The sequence below is a fragment of the Dasypus novemcinctus genome, chromosome 29 (assembly GCF_030445035.2).
Source record: "Dasypus novemcinctus isolate mDasNov1 chromosome 29, mDasNov1.1.hap2, whole genome shotgun sequence".
Lineage (NCBI taxonomy): Eukaryota > Metazoa > Chordata > Mammalia > Cingulata > Dasypodidae > Dasypus > Dasypus novemcinctus.
Window position 1 is genome coordinate 17,726,935 of NC_080701.1, and position 13,172 is coordinate 17,740,106.

Sequence of the window (13,172 nt, forward strand, 5' to 3'; positions counted from 1 at the left end):
TTATTTAATTTGTTGACACACAGTTTTTCATACCCGAATCTGATGAACATTTTTTTTTTATTTCTGTGGCATCAGTAGTAATGTCTTCCATCTAGTTTCTGACTTTTTTTTCTCAATTTCATTTATTTCTGTTCTAATCTTCATTTTTTTATTTCTTTCTTTCTGCTTGCCTTGCAATTAGTTTGCTGTTCTTTTTCTAGTTCCTCCAGGTGTGCATTAGATCTTTTATATTAATGCTTTCTTCATTTTAATCAAGAAGTTTGTTACTATAAATTTCCCACTCAGAACTGCCTTAGCTGCATCCCATATGTTTTGTTGTATTGGGTTCTCATTTTCATTCATCTCACAATATTTGCTGATGTCTCTTGCAATTTCTTTTGACACAATGATTTTTTAAGACTGTGTTGTTGTACCTGCATAGATGTAAATTTTTCCATTCTCTGCCTATTATTGATTTCCATATTCATTCTATTATGATCAGAGAAAGTGCTTTGTATACTTTCCATCTTTTAAAATTTATTTATTCCTGTTTTGTGATGCAACATTTGGTATACCATGAAGAACTGTCAATGATCACTTGAGCAGAATGTATATCCTGCTGTTTTGGGATGCAGTATTCTATATATGTATGTTAGGTCTAGTTCATTTATCATATTTTTAAAGTTCTTTGTTTCCTTATTGATCTTTGGTCTACATGATCTATCAATGAGAGTGGTATAGTAAAGTCTCCAGCTCTTAATGTAGAGATGTCTATTTCTCCTTCAGGTTTGCACATGTTTGCCTCATGTATTTTGGGGGCACCCTGATTAAGTGCATAAATATTTATGATTGTTATATCTTCTTGTTTCATTGCCTTTTTTATTAACATATAATTTACTTCTTTCTCTCTTTTAACAATTTTGCATTTAAAGTCTATTTTGTCTTATATTAGTGTAGCTACCCCAGCTCCTTATTGGTTACTGTTAGTGTGCAATGTATTTTCCCAACCTTTTACTTCCACCCTATTTGTATCTTTTAGTCTAAACTGAGTCTCTTGTAGACAGCATATAGATGACTCGTGCTTGTTTATCCATTCAGTAATCTGTGTCTTTTGATTGGGGAATTTAAGCCTTTAACATTCAATGTTATTACTGTAAAAGGAGTATTTCCTTCAAACTTTTTATCCTTTGGCTTACATATATCATATCTTATTTTTGTCTGTCTTTTTATCCTTTTACTTATGCTAACAAATAATCTCATTTTTATACTCTCCTTCTGTCTTTTCTTTTCAGGCTGCAGAACTCCCTTTACTGTTACTTGTAGGGTTGGTCTTTTGTTAACAAACTCTTTCAGTTTCTGTTTATTTGTGAATAAATGCACCAAGAATTCTTGGTCAGCAGTTTTTCTCTTTCATTGTCTTAAATATTCCATACCCCTACTTCTTGCTTCCATAGTTTCTGATGAGAAATCCACTCTAAGTCTTACTGAATGTACCTTGTATGTGATGAATCACTTTTCTCTTGATGCTTTCAGAATTCTCTCTTTATCTTTGACATTTGACATTCTGGTTAGTATGTGTTTTGGAGTAGGTCTATTTGGATTTATTCTCTTCAGAGTATGTTGCATTTCTTGGACATGGGTATTTATGAAAGACATTTCATAATGTTTGGAAAATTTTCAGCTGTTATTTCCTCAAATATTCTTTCTGCTCCTTTTCCCTTCTCTTCTCCTCTGGGACATTCATGGCTCATATGTTTGTGTCCTTATACTGTCATTAGACACTGTTAAATTTTTCCCACTCTTTTCACTATCTGTTCTTCAATCTTTTCAATTTCATATGCCCTCTTGTCAGCGGCACTGGGAATCTGTCTCTTTTTTGGTGTTGTTGTGTCATCTCGTTGCATCAGCTCTCCATGTGTGCAGCACCACTCCTGGGCAGCCTGTGCTTTCTTCATGTGGGGTGGCTTAATTTCATATTCCCTTTCTTCTAAATGCTGATCCTTTCTTCCATCAGTTCAAATCCTCTGTTGTATGCCTCTAATATACTTTTCTTTAGGAGGTACTGGAAATTGAACCCAAGACCTCATACATGGGAAGCAGGTGCTTGACAACTTGAGCTACATCTTCCCCCTCTAATGTATTTTTAATTCCATCTGTTGTGTCTTTCATTCCCAAAAGTTCTGTTATTTTTCTTTGCATGCTTTCAAATTCTTTATGTTCACCCAGTGTCTTCTTATTAACCTTTATGTCTTTAGCAATTATTTTCCTCCATCTCCTTGAATTCATTTAGGAGATTTATTTGAACTTTTCCAATTAGTTGTTTCAAACCCCATGTCTCATCTGAAGTTTCAATTTATTCCTTTAACTGGTCTGTATCTTCCTGTTTCTTAATATCATCTTTAATTTTTTTACTGATATCTAAGCATCTGTTTATCTGGGTTATTTTACCCTGAGGGCCATTTTATCTCAGTTGCCTAGGTTGATTGGTTTGTATTGGCTTTATATTATGCCTCTTTTTTACTCTTTTTTTTAATGTAAAAATAAAATATATTATATGATGAGTTTGAATGCAGAAATAACATATTTATTAATCATCTGATTAACTTTTCTCTTCTTTATTTTCTTTTAAATGTTACATTTTAAAAAGTATGAGGTCCCCATATACCCCCAACCCCACCCACCTCGCCTCCCACATCAACAACCTCTTCCATCATCATGGCACATCCACTGCACCTGGTGAATACATTCTGGAGCACTGCTGCACCATGTGGACAGTGGTCCACATTGTAGTCCACACTCTCCACTAGTCCACCTAGTGGGCCACGGCAGGACACAACGTCCTGCATCCGTCCCTGCAGCATCACCCAGGACAACTCCAAATCCTGAAAATGCCCCCACACCATATCTCTTCTTCTGTCTCCCTACCATCAGCAGCCACTATGGCCCCCCTCTCCACATCACTATTACAATTTCTTCCCTTACTAATCACAATAGTTCCCTAGCAGAACACCAGTAAGTCCACTCTAATCCATACTCTATTCCTCCATCCTATGGCCCCTGGAATGGTTATGTCCAGTCCCCCTCTACATCAAGAGGGGGCTTAGATTCCACATGGATGATGGATGCAATTCTCCTGCTTGCAGCTGTAGGCACTCATGGCTCCCTGGTGTGGTGGTTGGCCCTGTTTACCTCCCTGTCAGCGGGCCAGGGTAAGTCCAACAAACCAAAGGGTAGGAGCCACAAGTCAGCTGAGGCCCAGAACCTGGGATTCAACTTATTCCAGATCTTTAAAATTCCCCAAGTTTAACTGATGAAAACAGGGCCAGGGATCCCATAATGGGGCACACACCAGTTTCAAAAGGCCCTGGGAGATGGACAGGAAAGATGCCAAAAAGCCTGTCCTTCAACCACCCCCACCTTCAAATTTCCATGGGTGCACTTTCCTGGCCTGTCCAGCAGATGGCACTCTTTGGCAAACCTTTCCCCACAAAATCCTAACAGGGAGTATTTTTGCCAACCTCCACCATGTTTTGTTCAAATCATGTCTACAGGAATCCCCCATCCTGACTGAACAGAGCCACAATTTAGAGCTAACAGTACAAATTCACTGATTGGATCCCATTCTTGGCCCTCTGTCATGACTCCCTTTTCCCAGGGAGGAAGTCCTTCCTTCTTCATCAGTGAAAACCAGTCATGGGCTGTACCAAGGTTGCTTGTCTTGAGGGTGGGCACTGGGCACCATGTGAGAGGGAGGTGCCTAATTGCTTGAACCACCTCCACTCCTGCTTGTTGGTCTCTCATTCTATTTCCTCATTGTGTCTCCTCCATGTCTTATCTCATTACATCATCTTGTGTCAGCTCACTGTGCCAGCCCATTGCATCAGCTCACTGTCTTGCTCGTCTTCTTTATGAGATACTGGGAACCAAACCCAGGACCTCCCATGTGGTAGGCAGACACCCAACTGCTTGAGCCACATCCTCTTCCCAGTGTTCTTTATATTTCTTAATCCAACATTTAATGAGCTACTTTCCTGTGGAAGATCCTGCTCTGGATGCTAAGGTCTATTTAAAAATATCTAATCCCTGGAGCTTCTGCAAGTGTTTCTTCCAGAAAGAATGTTATCATATCAGGGAACAAGGTAACTTTAGACTCATTGGACCAGTCTTTTATGGATTGGTAAGAGTAGGAGCAACAGTAGAAGAAGCCCTCCAGTGGACTCATTACTTTCTCTATTCTCTTATCATGATGTACTTGGACAGAGTAAGCCTCCTTGGTTTCATAGATAATTCTGCCCAACTGACATGTGAAACCCAATTCAGTTTTGTTTTGTTTTTTTAATTAAAGATTTATTTTTTATTTATTTCTCTCCCCATCCCCACCCCCACCCCCAGTTGTCTGCTTTCTGTGTCCATTCGCTGTATGTTCTTCTGTGTCCACTTGTATTCTGTGTCCACTTGTATTCTTGTCAACGGCACTGGGAATCTGTGTCTCTTTTTGTTGCATCATCTTGCTGTGTCAGCTCTCTGTGTATGTGCCAATCCTGGGCAGGCTGCACTTTTTTTGCACTGGGCAGCTCTCCTTACAGGGTGCACTCCTTGCGCGTGGGGCTCTCCTATGCAGGGGACAGGCCTGAGTCGCACCACACTCCTTGCACACACCAGCACTGTGCATGGGCTAGCTCACCACATGGGTCAGGAGGCCCTGGGTCTGAACCTTGGACCTCCCATGTGGTATGCAGACACCCTATCTGTTGGCCCAAATCTGCTTCCCCCATTTCAGTTCTAATTGGAAATTTTTTGAAAATGTGACCTTACTTGATATCAGCTGATGAATCAGGTCATAACAATTACATATTATTTTTGTACTATTGTAATTCTTATCAGGTGATAGCTTCACAGAGGAACTCCAAGGGAACGGTTGGCCCACTGTTTCCCTCTTCTCTGAATCTCTTGTATGCCTATAGTAAGTTGAATTATGTACTCCAGAAAAATCATGATCTTAATCCTAATACCATTTCTGTGGTACGAACCCATTACAAATAGGGCTGAAGATGTTATTTTTAGTTTATTTCAGGTTTGGCCAGCTGAATCAGGATGCATCATAATCTTGTTAACAGAAGAGTTACAAAGAGAAAGTCATGGAAGCAGCCAGAAGCTGGAAGTCATTGGAACCCAGAAGAGAAAGGAAAGAATATCAACATGTGATGGGAAAGTCACAAAACCCAAGAATTGCCACCCAACCAGAAGACTACTAACCCCAAATGGAAGCAAGCCTTTTACCCTCTGAAACCATGACACAATAAATTCTAAGTAAAGAGTGTTTATGTGTGGTATTTTTCATAGCAGCGCAGGTGAAACTAAGACAGTACCAAATGTTTCTTGGATGCTCTTTTTTTCTTTTTTCCTTTTGTTGTGGATATATGTATATATCATGCAATTAACCATTTTTTTATTAGAAGAGTTGAAAAATAATGTGTAAATTTCAAAGTTCCCATATACCAATCTATTATTAACACCTTGCATTAGTGTGGTACATTTGTTACAATTCATAAAGGAATATTTTTATAATTGTACTATTAAATATAGTCCATCCTGTACAATCTGGTTCACTGTGTTGTACAATCCTGTGCTTTTTAATTTTTTTAGTTAACATATAGACCTTTTAACCATATTCAAATATGTAATTTTTTTAGTGCTGTTATTTATGTATTACACTGTTGAGCTACCATCACTAACATCCATTATCAAAACTTTAAAATCAATGCAAATAGAAACTCTGTATAATTTAAGCATTAACTGCTCATTCCCTAGTAACCTATATGCTAGATTCTGATGCTCTGTGTTTGTTTATTCTAATTATTTCGTATCAATGAGGTCAAACAATATTTGTCCTTTTGTGCTTGACGTGTATAATTCATTAATTGCATTAACAACATTCACAATGTTGTGCAAGCATGACCACTATCTACTTCCAAAACTTTTTAACCTGAACAGAAACCCTGGTGCCATGAAATAATAACTTCTCCAAAGCTCTTTTCTCTCGGGCAGCCAGCTAGGAACAACTTGCCTAATTTGTTCCGGCCAAGCCTCTGAGCCAAAGGGCCCACCAAATTCCAGTTAACTTTTCAACCCGGCTTCTTTACAGCATCCTGCCTCCAGAGCCAAAAGCAGCTGGGTATTTTTACTGTCTTTGGAGCAAATGCCGGTCTGCCGTGGCTCTCTAAAACCATAAGCTCTTAGTAGGTAGGTACTATCTTATACTTGATTTATGGTCCTCCATAATGCCTAGCAATGGGAAGAGATTTATGATTGATGGATTGGTTAGTTGCAAAAACCCATTTTATAGTGGGCAGTGAACCCATGAATGAAGAAAGCTCTCTGTCACAACCAGCATTTGCAGTATCCCTGTGGTGCTAATCATGACTTTCCTGACGCTTTACCTACTTGACATATCTACTTCTCATCAGCCTTCTCCAAGTGCTGCTGTTTATGGTTTGTTGTCCTTCGTGTTGACTTTCTTTTGCCCCTCAAAACTCTCGAGACATTTTTGTGTTGCTTGTGGTGGAAAATGCCAACTCTGTGAAAATCTGGAACATACATAAAGAACAAAAAATGCAGTCGGCATAAAAACTTTACATCTCCTTCCCCACCACTCTTAGCCACCTCTTGGAATCTTTGCCTCTTGCTTTTGTTATCCTGTTCTCTGACAGCAACTGTATTTAGTACCTTGGACTATCTCTATTTTTAAAAGCAAAGAAAATGTTAATTGTGTCAAGGGCTAAGCATCATTTAATTACACTTTTTTAAAAATGTTAAATGCATTGAAAATATTTAACTGCCTGGTGAACCTCAGTAAAGTACCAAGATTAGGCAGCACAGTGTTCCAATTCAATGAACACTAGGCTGAATTTAAAGAGTATAAGTGAATGAAGAGAAAATGTGATTAAAGTCTCAATCCTGCCAATGGTCAATTACTTTTCCCAAAAATACCCTAATAGAGTTCCTCAAGCAGTTTATTACATGCCTTACCTCTGTGATCATTTTTCTTTTTGGGGGCAAATAAGGTCTCCAATACTGTTTCCCAAATCGTTTTTTAGTACTGAAGCAGAAGTTAGCCTTCAAAAATGATGTAATTTTTATTTAACAATGAGGCACTTAAATTTGCTGTCCTGATTTATCTTCCTAATAGGGATTTCATCCCTAAGACTTTCAGTCACCCTCTTCTCTGCCTCATACTCTTTAACATACTGAAAAAAGATGGGAATGGGTGGTTGAATAAATAGAGCAGGAATGACTCAAAAGTGTTGGAGCTAAAGTGGTGCGACGGTTTGCTCGGTCGGTAGAGGTGGGGTCTGGCTGCGGACGAGGGGTCGGTCCAGCTTTGGACGAGGGGTCAGTCCCGCTTGGGACGAGGGGTTGGTCCCACTTGGGACGAGCGGTCGGTCCGGCAGCAGACGAGGTGTCGGTCTCACAGGGGTTGCGCGGTTCGGCTGACGGGGTCGCCCGGCGAAGCCAGCGACGAAGGGGTCGCCCGGAGAAACAGGCGACGAATGGGGGACAAGGGAGGCCAGGCCCTTGTCGGGGGCTCTCAGGACTGGAGGGCGCACGGCAGAAGAACTACCGCGGAGACAAGGTAAACACGCAAGTCCACTTTATTGAGGGAGAGGCAACAGTTTTATAGGGACTGGGGAAGGCTGATTGGTCGAAGCCACGCCCTGTTCTGATTGGTTGCCAGCGAAAGGTCAGTGGGCGGTACTGGACGGGGGAGGGGTGGTGGTTAGGAATTGGCTGTCGCTGTTGCTGGGGGAAGGGGCAAGGTTTAGGGATTGGTGGCTGCTGTTGCTGGGGTGGAGGGCAGACTTGAGTTTCCCACCCACGCCTGGCTGTTGTTGCTGTCGGGGGAAGGGAAAAGGGCAGACTGGATTTTTCCACCCACGCCTGGCTGTTGCTGCTGTCGGGGGAGGGGAAAAGGGCAGACTGGAATTTTCCGCCCTGCGCCTGCGCAGGGAGAAAGAAGAAGAAGGGTGCCGCCCCACAAGGCATCGTGTGGCGCCATCCGGGAGGAGGGGCGGCCGCGGAAGCATGGCTGCCGAGAAGGGGAGACCCGAGGGCACTCTGCGCCCATGCCGAGCTTCCTTCAGGGGTGGCGGTGGGCCCGACCAACCACCCTATTATGGGGGCAGTGGTTTGGAATAGGCCTACCGCCGCTGCTCCCCTCGCCAGGCCAGCAAACCACACTTCAGCCCGAGGGGTGACCGCATTTCCCCCTTCTTTTCAAATAAGGGCCAGGATGGCAGCAGCAACAAGTAGGCGAGGCCCAAGAGGCAGTAAGCAATGAGGGAAGCGGGGCTGAAGAGGGAGGTGAGTATGCCGGGGATATAAATGTACAATTTGGGGGGCAGTATCTTGCCGTTGCAAGCAAGGGTGGCCAAAGTCCAATTCTCGTTGATCTCAGCGGCTATAAGGTCCATCTGCTGTTAAAAGTCCAGAGTGACAGCGCGCTACAGGTAGTTGATCTCTCCTTGGCAGTGAAGAGCGGCAGAGGCAGACTGTGTGATGGTCTGGAGGATCGCAGCTGTGAGGACAAGTCGCGTCAGGGCACCAGCGGCGGCGGTGGCGGCAGTGTCGGGAGTGGTGTAGACGTAGGCGAGGACAACAAGAAGGCCAAGGTCTCCACGGGCGCGTGAGAGGCCGATGTTAATGGGGCGGGCCGACATGGGGCGGCCCAATCTGCAACGCAATGGGGGTTCAAACAAAAAAGGAGGGGGGCGGGGGACAAGAAAGGACGCTTTGGATGGCTGAGAAGAGGAGTGAGGTCGAGACAGGAGGAAGCTCCGCAGAAGTATGGGGAGGCAAGAGCAGAAGCATTATTGGATGCTAGAAAGCAGGCCGCGGGCCGGGGAAAGCGGGTTGCGGGCCGTTTAGCAGGGCTGGAGCTGCTTGAGAGCGATGGCGGCATGGGGGGCCGCGGTTGCAGAAGACTTGGGGCTGTTTCAAAGAGATCTTACACCGGTGAGTGTCTAGGAGACCGGCGAGGGCCCAAACTTGTGCGGCTTGCTTAGCAGATAGGATGTTACCCATTGCTAATGGCCTTTTGGAGCCGATAAGAAAAGGGGCCCTTACCTTGAGAGCGCGGCGATGGGAGCCGAGGTGCGCGGTGAGACGAGGGGTCAGAGCCAATGGGGCTCCGACGGTGGTTGCGGGCCAAGAGAAGGCCCCGACGAGGGGAGGGCGGAACGACGAGCAGTTGAGCAAGGCAAAGGGGAGCAAGCACGGAGGGGAGGAGGCAGAGGTGAAGGCAGGGGTGGAGGTGCTCAGGCACGCGCTCCTGAGAGTTTTATTGGCGCCTCTTAATCATAGCAGGTCGGTATAAGCCCCCGACATGGAAGGAGAAAGCCATCCAGCGATTCTCCCAGACCGCCGTGGATCGTATGAGGTAGCCAAGGCTCAGGTAGCAGCAATGTTGCACGAGAGAAGTCCCACCGTGAGAAGGGGGGGGGCCCGCCAGGTTATGGAGTGAGGCTGTGGTGGAGTTGCCTTGCCCCACGTTGGGTGCCAGCTGCGACGGTTTGCTCGGTCGGTAAAGGTGGGGTCTGGCTGCGGACGAGGGGTCGGTCCAGCTTTGGACGAGGGGTCTGTCCCGCTTGGGACGAGGGGTTGGTCCCACTTGGGACGAGCGGTCGGTCCGGCAGCAGACGAGGGGTCGGTCTCACAGGGGTTGCGCGATTCGGCTGACGGGGTCACCCGGCGAAGCCGGCGATGAAGGGGTCGCCCAGAGAAGCAGGCGACGAACGGGGGACAAGGGAGGCCAGGCCCTTGTCGGGGGCTCTCAGGACTGGAGGGCGCACGGCAGAAGAACTACCGCGGAGACAAGGTAAACACGCAAGTCCACTTTATTGAGGGAGAGGCAACAGTTTTATAGGGGCTGGGGAAGGCTGATTGGTCGAAGCCACACCCTGTTCTGATTGGTTGCCAGCGAAAGGTCAGTGGGCGGTACTGGAAGGGGAAGGGGTGGTGGTTAGGGGTTGGCTGTCGCTGTTGCTGGGGGAAGGGGCAGGGTTTAGGGATTGGTGGCTGCTGTTGCTGGGGTGGAGGGCAGACTTGAGTTTCCCGCCCACGCCTGGCTGTTGCTGCTGTTGGGGGAAGGGAAAAGGGCAGACTGGATTTTTCCACCCATGCCTGGCTGTTGCTGCTGTCGGGGGAGGGGAAAAGGGCAGACTGGAATTTTCCGCCCTGCGCCTGCGCAGGGAGAAAGAAGAAGAAGGGTGCCACCCCACAAGGCATCGTGTGGCGCCATCCGGGAGGAGGGGCGGCTGCGGAAGCATGGCTGCCGAGAAGGGGAGACCCGAGGGCACTCTGCGCCCATGCCGAGCTTCCTTCAGGGGTGGCGGTGGGTCCGACCAACCACCCTATTATGGGGGCAGCGGTTTGGAATAGGCCTACCGCCGCTGCTCCCCTCGCCAGGCCAGCAAACCACACTTCAGCCCGAGGGGTGACCGCAGAGTGGGGTGAGATAAAAAATGATATTTAGATTAAGTCCAAGGCCGAAAGAGCAGATGCTCCCTATCATACCCTCTACTCTGAGACGTTCCTCTGAAATCAGGTTCTAAGCATCACTCACCCTCCCAACCACTCAGTTCAAATCTATCACCTCTATGTATTTGTATTTCCAAGACTTTGCTTTTCGTGTCCATTGGAGTAAACCATTGAAAACTATGTGTACTCTGGGTTACTTATTATGTTAGAGACAAGGGATAGAAAAATTAAATGCCATGTGGACCATCTCCTTTAAGGTTCAAACCTTCTTCCTGGGGTACAGTCATATGAACAAACAAAAGCTTGCACCAGGTGCAATGGAGCACTGAAGAAAGAGCACCAACCCATGTGGAGAACCCAACAACAGCATTGCAGAAGTGTAAAACCTGAGTTTTGATAAGGAAAAGGAATGGCAAGGAGGACACCCCATTAGAGAAAACAGCAGGAGCAAATACACAGTGGCATAAAAGATAATGACACATCAAAGGAAGTACATTTGTTGGGATGGTAGCAGTGCAGGGTGTGTATGGGAAGGCAGGAATTGCAACAAAAAGGCCATAAAAATGTAGGTTGGGCACAGACCATATTAAAAGAGTATATGTGGAAACAGATGTGGCTCAATCAATTGGGCTCCCATCTACCATATAGGAGATCCAGGGTTTGATGCCCAGGGCCTCCTGGTAAAGACAAGCTGACCCATGTGGCAAGCTGGTCCATGCAGAGTGTTGGCCTGCACAGTGCGGAGTACTGCCCCATGCAGGAGTGCTGCCCCATGTGGGAGTGCTGGCCCACGTGGAGAGTTGGCACAGCAAGATGATGCAACAAAAAGAGACACAGAGGAGAGATAATAAGAGATGCGTTTCAGGACTTGAAATTGTCCTGAATGATATTGCAGAGACAGATGCAGGACATTATATATCCCACCATAATCCACTGAATGGACTGGGGGAGAGTGTAAACTACAATGTAAAGAATCATCCATGTGGTGCAGCAGTGCTCCAAAATGTATTCACCAAAATGCAATGAATGTGCCACAATGATGAAAGAGGTTGTTGATGTGAAGGAGTGGGGAGGTGGAGGGGAGTATAAGGGAACCTCTTCTATTTTTTAATGTAACATTTTTTGTGATCTATGTATCTTAAAAGAAGACAATTAAATAAAAAAAATACTAAAAAAAAGATGGAGCAGATCAGGGAGCTGAGGTGGCACAAAAGAATGATCACCTCTCTCCCACTCCAGAATGTCCCAGGATCAGTTTCCAGAGCTGTCTAAAGAGATTACAAGCAGAAGAATACACAGTGAATGGACACAGAGAGCAGACAAGCGGGAGGGGGAGAAATAAATGAATCATTAATTTTAAAAAAGAGTATATGCACTGTAGAAGATTTTTGTGAAGAAAATTATGTGACTGATCGTTTATTCTGATGGGGCAGTGCAGCTAAGCCTAGAGTCAAAGGTACCCAAGTAGGACATCATCCCAATAGTTCCACAAAGAGATATAAAGCCCTTTGTGGAGGCAATGGCAAGGGTGAGAGAGAACAGAATTTAGTTCTACTGGAGATGAAAAAAAGAGAGAATAGAGGAGTTCCTTTGTTTCTGATTTGGACTTCAGGATGTTTTATAATATTTTTATAAAGCTGAGAATAGAGGAGGAAGAGCAGGTGTGAGTGAAACAGGTTTTGCTCAGATTTGCATGTGTTTATTTTGAATTATTTGCAGTATTCCTCAGATCACCTAATGGGCAGTTGAAGATATTTTATCGCTGTAATTCAGGAGAGAGACCTGGTCTGGAGACAGGATAGGAGAACGATTGTGAAAACTGGTGCTAATAGAAGCTGTGTATTTGGATAAGAGAGAATTCAGGGCATGTACCGACCTACCCCAACTTACAATTCTGGACCATCTCTGATTATTTTTCCAATCAATTTCCCACAGAGAGCGTATTTTTTCCACTATCTCGACACAAAGTTTATGCATTTTTATTTCCATGCCTTTGTTCCCACCATTGCCTCTTCTTAAGTAGTCCTCATTTTAATTTTATGCTATTTTATATTAATATATAATTTTAATGCAAATATTAATAAAATATGTGTAAATATAAATATTTTCTATGTCTTTTGCAAGATCCCTTTTTCTAAAGGCAATAAATTATATCCTATGATGTTGTATGTAATGTACTATGTCTCATACCTTGTTGGAATGCAATAAATATTTATTGCTGGCTTTGTATTATATATCTCTATATATTTCTATATGTGTGTGTGTGTATATATATATCAATAATTGTACCATTAATAGTTTCAAGGCCTCTTGTAAGCAATGCTGTGAAGTTCAAATGAAATAATTTATGCAAAATACTTTATAAACATAGAAAAAATCATAAATTTAAGATTATTATATTAATTAAATAAGTATATAAGAATTACATACATTATTTTATCTTATTTATGTGATGGTTGATTATTAAAATTTTTTGATTACCTTACATTACATTACAGACCAGATCTTGTGAAACACTTCTTCAGAGGCTTAGAATGTTGGTCTTTAAAACAAGACCCTTATTTTATGTAGTGAGAGAAAATTTGGGTTCAGAACTAATAAATTAGAAGAAAAACAATCCCAGGATCACAGGCATTTGAGGGAAGACCATATCAATT